We start from the raw sequence: 13,328 nt of genomic DNA on the forward strand, positions 1-13,328 counted from the left end.
AGATTTCATCCTGACTTTGGAACAATAAGATCCAGGCTCTTCCATTGTCCTCGCTTCAAGCCATGTGATGGATTGCATCTTCCTAACCTCCTTCCTGGACTGACAGCTGACAGAGAAAAGGTTTCGTTGCTGAATCTGACACCATGTTGTTGGAAGAAGGAAGCAGGATCATTGCCTGATCGCTCTTTGCCATGCGTCCATCTGTAATCCACGTTGTGATCTCCACCCCGTGAGCACTTAGTGTGTCTATTCCTTTATTCTCCAATAAAGAACATTCATACTTGAACCCATACTTCTTTCTTTCTTTCTTTCTTTTTTCATATAGTGTTTTTAATCTCTTCTGTCAACTACAAGTATTCTGAGTGTTCCTTTTTATTCCCATTGGATTATCAGAGTTAGACTTTTCCATCACTGAGTTCAGTTTTGCCTGAAATATGTATTTTGGATTGGGTTCATCAAAGAATCCTTTTATTTATTTCAAACTCATTTCTATCTTTGTTTACCTTGAAGAACCTGAAAAGAATTGAATTGGCTCAGCCTCAGTTTCCTTATCTGTAAAAAGTTAGAACGAATATATTCAACTCAGTTTATTCATAGAAATTAATTTATTCATGAATGTTTCCTAATTATGAACATGTACCAGGCAGTCTCTTGTGTGCTAGGGGCATGAGGAGGGTGACCAAATCCTTCTTCATCTAAATTCTTGAGGGGATTTTGTACACACACACTTACACATAAGACAAATAATAGTCAAGCATGGCTATATGTTAGAGACAATTGTGTAGAAAGCTCTTTTGAAGTGGCTTTTGGGGCAAAGACCTCGGTGAAGAGTGAGCTTTGAGTGTGTCTGTGGTACATTGATGATGAAAAGGGATGGCAAGTGCTAAGGCAGTGGAAAGAAACCACAGAGAGAACAGTGATCAAGGAGACACTGTCTCCAATGGAGTCAGAGAAGCTAGATCTCAAAGGTTTAGTGAAAATTTTGATAATTTATACAGTTTGACAGTCATACTGTGCTGGAGATCAAAGGCTTCAAATTTTATATCTATGTAATTCTCAACTATCATGTATAATTTCTTTTAACTTGGAGTACATATGTCTTTTTATAAGGACATTCAAATAAAGTTGAAAAGAACTGAGGAATAAATTAAAACTCCTTTGCATAATGAAAATTTACTTTGTGGGAGTGACTGTTTGAAAATCGGGCCTATTAGTAGCAGTTTCCCGCCTTCAGGGAAGTCATCTACATTAATTTCCATCACCTGCTGTTACTGTTGTTCAGTCGTTCAGTCATGTCTGACTCTTTGACCCCGTGACCTGTAGCCCGCCAGGCTTCCCTGACCTTTACCATCTACCAAAGTTTGTTCAAATTCATGTCCGTTGAGCCAGTGATGTCATCCATCTATCTCATCCTCTATTGCCACTTCTCCTCCTGCCTTCAGTCTTTCCCAACATCAGGATATTTTCCAATGAGTCGACAATTCACATCAGGCAGCCAAAGGATTGGAGCTTCGATGTTAGCATCAGTCCTTCCAATGAATATTCAGGGTTGATTTCCTTTAGGATTGATTGGTTTGATCTCTTTGCTGTCCCAGGGATTCTCAGGAGTCTTCTTCAACACCATAGTTCTTTGATTGAAAGTATAATTTCATCAGCACTCAGCCTTCTTCATGATCCAACTCTCACATCTATACATGACTACTGGAAAAACTATAGCTTTGACTAGATGGCCCATTGTTGGCAAAGTGATGTCTCTGCTTTTCAATATACTGTCTAGGTTTGTCATAGCTTTTCTTCCAAGAAGCAAGGGTCTTTTAATTTTGTGACTGTAGTTACTGTCTGCAGTGATTTTGGAGCTCAAGAAAATGAAATCTGGCTCTGTTTTCATTTTTTCTCTATTTGCCATGAAGTGGTAGGGCCATATGCCATGATTTTTCTTTTTTGAATGTTGAAATTTAAGCCAGCTTTTCCACTCTCCTCTTTCACCTTCATCAAGAGGCTCTTTAGTTCCTCTTCACTTTCTACCTTTAAAGTGGTAACATTTGTGTATCTGCGGTTGTTGATATTTCTCCTGGCATTCTTGATTCCAGCCTGAGAGTCATCCAGGCCAGCATTTCATATGATGTACTCTGCATATACGTTAAATAAGCAGAGTGACAATACACAGCCTTGATGCACAATTTTGAATCAATCTGTCGTTCCATGTGCTGTTCTAACTGTTGCTTCTTGTCCTGCACACAGGTTTCTCAGGAGGCAGGGAAGGTGCTCTGGTATTCCCATCTCTTCAAGAATAGTCCACAGTTTGTTGTGATCCACACAGTAAGCCTTTAGCATAGTCAATGAAGCAGAAATAGATGTTTTTCTGGAATTCTCTTGCTTTTTGATGATCCACTGGATGTTGGCAATTTGATCTCTGGTGTCTCTGCCCTTTCTAAATCCAGCTTGTACATCTGGAAGTTCCCAGTTCACGTACTGCTGAAGCCTAGCTTGAATGTATGTATGATGTTGCTAGCATGTGAAATGAGTGCAATTGTACAGTAATTTGACCATCCTTTGGCATTTCCTTTCTTTGAGATTGGAATCAAAACAGACTTTTTCCAGTCCTGTGGCCACTGCTGTATTTTCCAAATTTGCTGGCATATTGAGTGCAGTACTTTAACAGCATCATCTTTTAGGATTTGAAACAGCTCTGCTGGAATTCCATCACCTCCTTTAGTTTTGTTCATAGCAATGCTTCCTAAGGCCCACTTGACTACATGTTCCAGGGTGTCTGGCTCCAGGTGTGTGATCACACCATTGAAGTTATCTGGGTCCTTAAGGGCTTTACTGTACAGTTCTTCTGTGTATTTTTATCATCTTTTCTTAATCTCTTCTTCCATTAGATCCTTGGCATTTTTGTCCTTTATTGTGCCTATCTTGATGTAGTGTTCCCTTGGTATCTCCAATTTTCTTAAAGAGATCTCTAGTCTTTTCTATTCTATTGCTTTCCTCTATTTCTTCGCATTGTTCACATAAGAAGACTTCCTTATCTGTCCTTGGTATTCTCTGAATCTCTGCATTCAGTTGGGTGTATTGTTTGCTTTCTTCTTTTCTTTTCACTTCTCCTCTTTTCTCAGCTGTTTGTAAGCCACCCTCAGACAGTCACTTTGCTTTCTTGCATTTCTTTTTCTTGGGTCTGGTTTTGGTCATCACTTACTGTTATGAACTTGCTTCCATAGTACTTCAGGCACTCTGTCTACCAGATCTGGTCCCTTGAATTTATTTGTCACCTCCACTGTATAATCATAATAGATTAGATTTGTCATACCTGAATGGCTTAGTGGTTTCCCTACTTTCTTCAATATAATTCTGAATTTTGCAATAGGAGCTGATAATCCAAGATTGCTGGGAGAAATATCAATAACCTCAGATATGCAGATGACCCCACCCTTATGGCAGAAACTGAAGAACTAAAGAGCCTCTTGATGAAAGTGAAAGAGGAGAGTGAAAAAGCTGGCTTAAAACTCAACATTTAGAAAACTAAGATCATGGCATCTGGTCCCATCACTTCATGGCAAATAGATGGGGAAACAGTGGAAGCAGTGGATGACTATTTTTTTAGGGCTCCAAAATCACTGCAGATGGTGATTGCAGCCATGAAATTAAAAGAAAAAAAGTTATGACTAACCTAGACCACATATTAAAAAGCAGAGACATTACTTTGCCAACAAAGGTCCATCTAGTCAAGGCTATGGTTTTTCCAGTAATCATGTATGGATGTGAGAGTTGGAATATAAAGCATGGAAGAATTGATGCTTTTGAACTGTGGTGTTGGAGAACAGTCTTGAGAGTCCCTTGGACTGCAAGGAGATCCAACCAGTCCATTCTAAAGGAGTTCAGTCCTGGGTGTTCATTGGAAGGCCTGATGTTGAAGCTGAAGCACCAATACTTTGGCCACCTGATGCAAAGAAATAACTCCTTAGAAAAGACCCTAATGCTGGGAAAGATTGAAGGCAGGAGAAGAAAGGGACGACAGATGATGAGATGGCTGGATGGCATCACTGACTCGATGGACGTGAGTTTGAGTCAACTCTGAGAGTTGGTGATGGACAGGGAGGCCTGGCATGCTGTGGTTCATGGCATCGCAAAGAGCTGGACATGACTGAGTGACTGAACTGAACTGAAGCTGAGCCACAGTGGGCTCCTGGTCTAGTTTTTTCTGACTGTATAGATTTCTCTATCTTTGACTGCATAGAGTATAATCAATCTGATTTCGGTATTGACCATCTGGTGATGTCCATGTGTAGAGTCATCTCTTGTATTGTTTGAAGAGGGTATTTAGTATGACCAATGTGCTCTCTTGGCGAAGCTCTGTTAGCCTTTGCCCTGCTCCATTTTGTATTCAAGGCCAAGCTTGTCTCTTACTCCAGGTATCTCTTGACTTCCTACTTTTGCATTCCAATCCCCTATGATGAAAAGGACATTTGTGTGTGTGTGTGTGTTAGTTCTAGGAGGTCTTGTAGGTCTTCATAGAATCTTCATTCTATCTTCATATAATCAACTTCGTCTTCTTCTGCATTAGTAGTTGGGGCATAGACTTGGATTACTGTGATGTTGAATGATTTGCTAGAAGAGAGACAAGAGAAAACATGTGAATATTTTCACTAGCAGGCAAGAAGAAAATGTCATATGTTCCTAAATCTCCAAATAGGAAATGATAAAGGTCAATCAAGAGTACAACAAAGAGAGAAATAAAGTGTTATATAGCATAACAAAAAGGTGGTATGCTGTATAATTCCCTTTGTATGAAGAAATATCTCAAAATATTATAGCTAAATTACTCATTTTTAAGCTTCATATAAAAGGAATTATACGCATACCATCTTCTTGTCTCTCTTCTCTAAGTTGACACTATGCAGTTTTAGTTTACTCACTGGTGTATTTTGTATACCATTGCATCCTATGTAATACTTAACTTCTCTCTTTGTTGTACTCTTGGTTGAGCTTTATGTCGTTTCCTATTGGAGATATAGGAACACTACGGCATTCTTCATGCCTGCTGGTGAACATAGTCATACATTTTCTAGGGTATGTTCCCAGAAGCACATGCATCTTCACATGCCACCCCAGGGTTTCATTCTCTTAATTACCATCAATTATTTCAAAAGCTTTTGCCTTTAGATCTTTCTCATCTTGAGTCATTACTTTTGTTGGAGCAAAACCTCAAGAAGCTGCATCAGAAAACATAAGCCTAGACTTTTGTATTTGTGGAAAATATATTATTTTATTCATATTTGATGAATAGTTTGGCTAGATGTAAAATTGTAGGTTCAAAAAGTATTCCCCCCTTGAAATTTTAAAGGCTTTGCTCTTTAATCTTTGAGCATTCATATTTGCTGATGATTTCTTCTTTCTCTCATGGCTTACTTAGTCTCTCTTCTGCTCATCCCCAAGACAGTCAACTTCTCTCCTGGATAAACACTATTACTGGTTTCTAAGTAACATCCAGCTAATGATCATGCAGATATACAAGATTTTCAGAGATTCAATTTGCTACAAATGCTTCAATTATTCATCATTGAAAACAGTAAGGATCACCAGTCCTTTAGTCATTTTTCCTGTGTATCAAGAAGTAATTATTCTTCTTTCTAAGTCAGTAACCTCATTAAGTACTCTTTTCTTAAGAAAACCCAATTCTCCTTCAATTTATCAAACATAAGTGACAACCCATATAATTTATTGGTAAAAAAGTAACTTTGGAATCCATTAGTAATTCATCAGGCAAGAAAAGCAAGTTTAAAATTATGTTGGTAGAACTGTTCTAAGTCACATGTTCCTTAGATAATTCTTTTGCTCCAGCAGGCCCCACCTAGTTCTCGGACTTCAACATGAAAAGAATGTCACGAGAGCACTTGACCCATCCCAAGACATGCCTCTTCCTTCTGGAATCAGTGAAGAATGTCTGTTTCCTAATAATGATCTTGGTTACTCCATTGTGAAATCTCAGAGGACTAGGCAGGAACAGCTGTCTTCATTTTGGTTCTCTGAGATACTGAGAAAGAGATCAGGAACAAGGCTCAATCTACAGAATTTCCTACCTCTTTAAACACCCAGGTTATGTCACTGATTTTTTTCTGTATGACAGCAAACCAGTCAAGAGAGAAACATGGCAGAGGCCACACAGTATTCTTTCAAGAAAGGGCACCAGTGTGAACTCTTCCCTCAGGCTGTGGGGAGGACCTTTCTTACTGTTAAGAAGATGTGGACTCTGAAAATGCCTTCAGACTGATGCCTTCTAATTAACAGTGACATCAGCTAGAACAAAACAGGGAGCAGGGCAAGGGTCTTAGCAAGGGAGCCCTTACTCTACATAATGCTATTATTTACCACATTTTGGGACATGTTTGACATTATGAGTAGCTATTCACAGTTATTAGTTTTTTATTACTTTTTTCTACCTTTTAGAGTTCACGTATCTTTTTTAAAATTTATTTTTAATTGAAAGATAGTTGCTTTACCATATCCTGTTGATTTCTACCATACAATAATGTGGATCAGATTTAAGTACACATATATTTCCTCTCCCTTCTGTCTCCCTTTCACCCCACTCCTCCCACTCACCTCTCTAGGCCATCATAAAGCACCAAGCTGAGCTCCTTGTACTATATAGCAACTTTTCATCAACCATCTATTCTACATGTGGCAATGTATATATTTCAATGGAACTCTCTCAGTTCACCCCACTCTCTCCTTCCTCTGCTGTGTTCATAGATATGTTCTCTATGTTTTCATTTCTATTTGTACCATGCAAATAGGTTTATCATTGTCATTTTTATAGATTCCATTTATATGTGTTAATATGTGATCTTTATTTTACACTTTCTGACATACTTCACTATGTATAACAGCTCTAAGTTTACCCAACTCAGTTCAACTGACTTAGATTCTTTTCTTTACATGGGTGAGTGATATTCCATTATATATACGTACCACAACTCCTTTATCCATTCATCTGTCAATGGATATCTATCTAGGTTGCTTCCATGTCCTGCTATTGTAAATAGTGCTGCAGTGAACATTGGGGTACATGTGTCTTTTTGAATTATGGTTTTCTCAGGGCATATGCAGGCTTCCCTGGTGGCTCAGACAGTAAAGTGTCTGTCTGCAGTGCAGGAGACCTGAGTTTGATCCCTGGGTTGGGAAGATCCCCTGGAGAAGGAAATGGCAGCCCACTCCAGTCCTCCTGCCTGGAAAATCCCATGGAGGGAGGAGCCTGGTAGGCTACAGTCCATGGGGTAGCAAAGAGTCATACATGACTGAGCGACTTCATTTTCACTTTCACTTTCAGGGCATATGCTCAGTAGTGAAATTACTGGGTCATATGGTAGCTTTATTCTTAGTTTTTAAAGGAATCTCCATATGGTTCTCCATAGTGGCAATTCACCTTCTTAAAATTTTTTATTGTGTTAAAAGCACTTACCATGAGGTGTATTCTCTTAACAATATTTTAAATATATAATACAGTGTTTTTGTATACAAGCTTGATGTGGTAAACAGATCTCTCGAACTGATTGACCTTGCAGGACTGAAACTTTATACCTGTTGATTAGCAGCACCTTGTTTTCTTTCCCCACAGTTCCTGGCAACTACTATTCTATTCTTCACTTCCATGAGTTTAACTGTTTCCAATCTCCTTCATATAAGGAGATTCATGCAGTATTTGTTCTTCTGTGTCTGGTTTATTTCCCTTGGCACACTGTCTTTCAGGTTGATCTATGTTGTCTCATATGGCAGGATTTCCTTCTTTTTAAGGAGGAATAATAATACATTGATGCCAGAGTCCAGCTCCAGCAGCCAGGGAATCAGCCTGAAGGGGTGAGTGGTGTCGGCGGACGATGACGTAGTCTCTGACTCATAGTATGGAACTACATGTTTATTTCAAGCTTTTATACTTGACCAAAGCATTATATCAGAGGTTTGACATTTTCAGTTTCCCCCACCCAGATTTTTTGTCTCCAGAAATCATTGTTGTCTTTCAAACAGAGTTCCTGCTTCAGCGATTCTCTCAGAATTGGCTTTACTATCTACTATCTACTTTCTCTTATGTGTCCTATACTTAACTTGTGATTACATTGTAACTCATGCTACATTCCTCAGTTTATTTCTTATCTTTCTAAATCCTGTTTTCCCCCAGCATCTTAAGATCACTATCTCCTAAAAAGGCTTCTAGCTATTCTTAATTATCCCTAAACCCTAAACTCAACAAACTTCTTTTGCCATAAATATTTCCCTCACAAACAGGTCTCAGACAACAATCCTTCCCATGGCCTCAAGCTGCAGCCTGCAAGCTCATCCTGCGACATTCTTTGTAAAGATCCTTGAACAAATGTCAATGATTACCTTATAGATTATTTTCTGGGCACAACTGTAGAAGACTTTGTGCTTTCTCAGGCTTCTCTCAAGCACCTTAACATTCTTTCCAGCCAACTCAACTGAAGAAAGGGAAGAACAAGTCAGAATCACAAGGCCTAACTCCTTCATCCCGGGACTGTGCCTGTGAGATGAGGAGAGGGGGTTGGGGCCATGCCTTCATTTTGTCAGTAATGCCTAACGCGGCTCCCGACACATTGAATGTATACAGTAGAGGATATTTATCCATTCATCTATTGATGGACGTTTGAGTTGTAACCACATTTTGGCTACAGTGAGTACTGCTGCAGTGAACTTCGAAGTGCTAATATGTCTTTGAGACCCTTATTTAAATTATCCTATATAAATACACAGATTTGAAATGGGTGAACCATATAGCAACACTTTTTTCTCTTTTTAAATTTTTGATTAACCTTCATATTTTTCACAGTGGTTGCACCATTTTGCCATCCCACCAACAGGTTCAAGGATTATATTTTCTCCACAACCACATCAATATTTGTTATTTGTGTGTGTGTTTGATTATAGTCACTCTAACAGGTGTGAAGTGACATGTCATTGTGCTTTTGATTTGCATTTCCCTGTTGATCAGTAATGATATTAAGCTCCTTTTCATGTATCTATGGTTATTTATAGGTCATCTTTAAAGAGAATTCATCGCAGCACTGTTTATAATAGCCAGGACATGGAAGCAACCTAGATGTCCATCAGCAGATGAATGGATAAGAAAGCTGTGGTACATATACACAATGGAGTATTACTCAGCCATTTAAAAAAATACATTTGAATCAGTTCTAATGAGGTGGATGAAACTGGAGCCTATTATACAGAGTGAAGTAAGCCAGAAGGAAAAACACCAATACAGTATACTAACGCATATATATGGAATTTAGAAAGATGGTAACAATAACCCGATGTACGAGACAGCAAAAGAGACACTGATGTATAGAAGTCTTATGGACTCTGTGGGAGATGGAGAGGGTGGGAAGATTTGGGAGAATGGCATTGAAACATGTATAACATCATGTAAGAAACGAGTCGCCAGTCCAGGTTCGATGCATGATACTGGATGCTTGGGGCTAGTGCACTGGGATGACCCAGAGGGATGGTATGGGGAGGGAGGAGGGAGGAGGGTTCAGGATGGGGAACACATGTATACCTGTGGCGGATTCATTTTGATATTTGGCAAAACTAATACAATTATGTAAAGTTTAAAAATAAAATAAAATTTTAAAAAAAGAGAGAATTCAAGTCCATTGCCTATTTTAAATTAAAGTTGTTGTTAAATTTTCTTTGTTATTATGTTGTAGAAGTTTCTTATGTAGTTTGGAAATTAACCCCTTATTAGATATATGGTAGCTCATACTTACTTAAGACTGACTATGCAATGTGCCTTTTATTAGGCATTTTGTTGCATTTATAGGAACATTTTGAGGCAGGTGTAGTTTTATCCTTAATTAACAGCTGATTAATATACTGATCTTCAAGGCGGTTGGGAAGTATTTAATGCCACAGAGTACTGGTGTGTATGGATGTCTGCATAGCCAAGGCACTCAAGCTTTCCCCTGGAAGGCACAGTGAATAATATTAGCTGAAATGCTACTGTAGTTCTACAAATTATACTAATAAATTATCAGCGGGTTCTATGTCACCTATATTTTATTTATTTAAGAAAAAATACTCATGGATTGAATGGCTGAATCAGTGATTCATTGAGGTTCATTCTCTGAGTGTACAAAGAATGTCTGAAAACACACTAAATGTTATTTAAAATAAAGGGCCTGATAGAGTCAATTGAATTACTGTTGTAGGGGAAAGAAGCACAAGATATTTAGGAATCAATAGTGGAAAAACTTCTAAAAAGGATATAGCTCAGACACTGAGTTCATTTTGAAGATAATGAGAGAAGAGGAATTTGGGTTCCTAGCAGACCACAAGTGACACATATCATGGGACTGCAGAGATCAGATCAGTGTATAAATCTGCAAAAGTAGAGCGTCACGAAGGGGCCAGAGCCTTATTTATGATTTATGGCCTAGAAAACTGAGGGATCACGTTGTCCTCTTCAACTCACATATGGAGCCATGTGAAAAAGACCTAGCATGAGAGTGTTTGCCCTGGATAATCAAGATAGACTTTGTGGTCAGGTTTAAGTCACTTAATTGTCAAGTAAAGCCCAGAGACCAGTAGGATATGGTACAAGGGGAAATTAGAAAAAATGTGTGCGTGGGTTAAGGTATGTCCTTTTAGTAAACCCTGGTTTCTACCATCAAAGGAAACAAAGGCGAGTGCTGGCAGGTGAAATGGAGTGGAGTGATGAATTTTACATACCAGATGCTTGGAGAGCTGGGGAGTGGGGGAAGTACCAAGTCTGACAATGGAAGAGGAGCACCATTGTCAAAGAATTCCTCATATTTCCTGGCTGGTGCACAACATTGGCCAAGGGAGTATGTGACAAAGTATTGAATGAATCACCCTATACTTCCTCAGTGAAGATAAGGAAGCCCATGGACAAGGGAGCTATGTGATATCAGCATGAGTGTGGCAAGTTACTTTTGAGATTGGAAGCATGTGGTATTTGGGGTGGGAAACAAGTGCATCATGAGCGTGCTAGGCTGTTCCCCTGGGTGGAGCTCTCTGATCCTGATAAAAGGAGTTTCCATCACAGTGCTGCTAGCTTCGTGATACTCAGTTAGGTCTTCTTTGGAGCCTCTGGTGAGTACAACTCTTAGAGGTCTTTTTGGCACTTGGCTGGCAGAGTTTCATCTGAGGGTAGAAGTGACTTTACTTTAGCCATTTAGTATTCTCTATGGGAAAAAGAAGATAATGTGTTTTAGGAGTATATTTTGTTAATTGGTCTTGAATGCCATCTTGAATGTGATGAGAGACTTGGAATCAGAGGCACAGTCTTCCCCTGCGGGAGAGTAAGTGAGACGAGATGCTGTGCTGTAGCATATCCTACATTAGTTCCAAATGCATCATTCTCAGCATTCAATCCCACTGAATGCTAGATTTGGGCCTTTGCATTTCTCCTCAGAAACCAACAGCAAGTCAGTTAGACTAGCAAACAAGACCTCATGGGAGGTATAAGTAGAGACTTATTCTGAGATTGGCTACAATTTTAATATCCAAATTCTTCTTCTTCAGACTATATCTGTACTGAGAGTAGACCTGTGTAGGAAATTTTGTCTTTAGAAAGTGGTAGGATGAGAGATTAACCAGAAAAGACTGAAGGTCTGAGGGCAAGAGGTGCTAAAAATGAAGGGTAAAGAAGCTACAAAAAACCACAAGGACTATATTAGGGACCATAAAGGGTTCTTGGAAATGGGAGGGTTGTTGGCTCAGCTAATTGTTCTACTTACTAGTAGGACTCTCTGTTATGAACAATGTTGCCTGTTTGTATTTCAGATTCTGTGAGACCCAGGAAGGATGTCTCACCACCCGCATCCCCATCCCCATCCACATCCGCATCCACATCAGCATCACCATCAGTGCAAGGAGCCCTGCCATCCACCTCCAAAAGTGTGCCCACCCAAGTGCCATAAGCCTTGCCCACCTCATCCATGCCCACCTCCACTGGGCCAGAAGAAATGCCCTCCTGGGCCACCATGCCCACCTTGCGAGCAGAAGTGTCCACCCAAGTGGAAGTAATAGCACCAGATTTCACCTGGACCAAGAAACAAGATCCAGGCTCTTCCATTGTCCTCTCTTCAGCCGTGGTGATGGACTGCATCTTCCTTAATCTCCCTCCTCAACTGACAGCTGACAGAGAAAAGGCTTGCTTCCTGAAGCTGACACCACATTGTTGGAAGAAAAGCAGCAGGATCATCGCTTGATCTCTCTGTGCCATGTGCCCGTCTGTAATCTGCATTGTGATCTCTACCCCATGAGCAATTAGTGTGTCTATTCTTTTGCTTCTCCAGTAAAGCACATTCATACTTGAACCCATAGTTCTCTCTTTTTTTGTGTGTGTATAATGTTTTTAATCTCTTATGTCGACTACAAGTATTCTGAGTGTTCCTTTCCATTCCCATTGGATTATCAGAGTTAGACTTTTTCATTTGTGAGTTCAGCTTTGCCTGAAATATGTCTTTTGGACTGGCTACATCAAAGAATTCTTTTATTGGTTTCAAGCCCATTTCTATCTCTTCCCACCTTGTAAGACCTTGAAAAGAATTGAATTCCTTCAGCCTCAGTTTCCTTATCTGTAAAAAACTAGGAAAGAATATATTCAAGTTAGTGTACTCATAGAAATTAATTTATTTGTAAATGTTTCCTAATTATTAACACATGTCAGGCAGTCTCTCATGTACTAGGGACATGGTGATGGTGACCAAAGTCTTTGTCTAAATTCTTGAGTGGATTTTACAAGCACACACATACACATAAGAAGATAATAGTGATGCATGGGTATATGTTAGAGATAGTTGTTTAGGAAAGCTCTTCCAAAATGGTTTTACATACAAAACATTGAGTGAAGAGAACAGTGAGCTGTGAGTGTATCTGGGGTACATTGTACCTTGAGAGGAGATGCTGAGGCAGAGGAAAGGAACCATAGACAGAACAGCGATCAAGGAAACGCTGTCCCTAATGGGATCAGACACATTGGATCTCAAAGATGTAATAAAAGTTTTGAAAATTTGGTTACAGTTTGACAGCCATATTATACTGATGGCCAAAGGAATCAGATTTTATATTTATATGTGTGCATGTTAAGTCGCTTCAGTCATATCTGACACTTTGCAACCCTATGGACTGTAGCCCACCAGGCTTTTCTGTCCATGGGATATTCCAGGCAAGAATACAATCAGTAGTGGATTGCTGTGCCCTGCTCCAGGGGATCAACCTGCATCTCTTGTGTCTCCAGCACTAGCAGATGGGTTCTTTACCACTAGTGCCACCTGGGAAACCCTTTTTAT

At 39.5% G+C, this 13,328-nt stretch overlaps 1 long non-coding RNA gene across 1 annotated transcript; it reads left to right on the forward strand.

Moving 5' to 3' along the window:
- The first annotated feature begins 11,083 nt into the window (after positions 1-11,083).
- Positions 11,084-12,353, forward strand: LOC113890440. The gene is made up of 2 exons (XR_003510494.1): positions 11,084-11,124; positions 11,818-12,353. It is a non-coding gene; the product is annotated as an uncharacterized LOC113890440 (long non-coding RNA).
- The last annotated feature ends 975 nt before the right edge of the window (positions 12,354-13,328 follow it).

This window comes from Bos indicus x Bos taurus, chromosome 3 (assembly GCF_003369695.1).
Source record: "Bos indicus x Bos taurus breed Angus x Brahman F1 hybrid chromosome 3, Bos_hybrid_MaternalHap_v2.0, whole genome shotgun sequence".
NCBI lineage: Eukaryota > Metazoa > Chordata > Mammalia > Artiodactyla > Bovidae > Bos > Bos indicus x Bos taurus.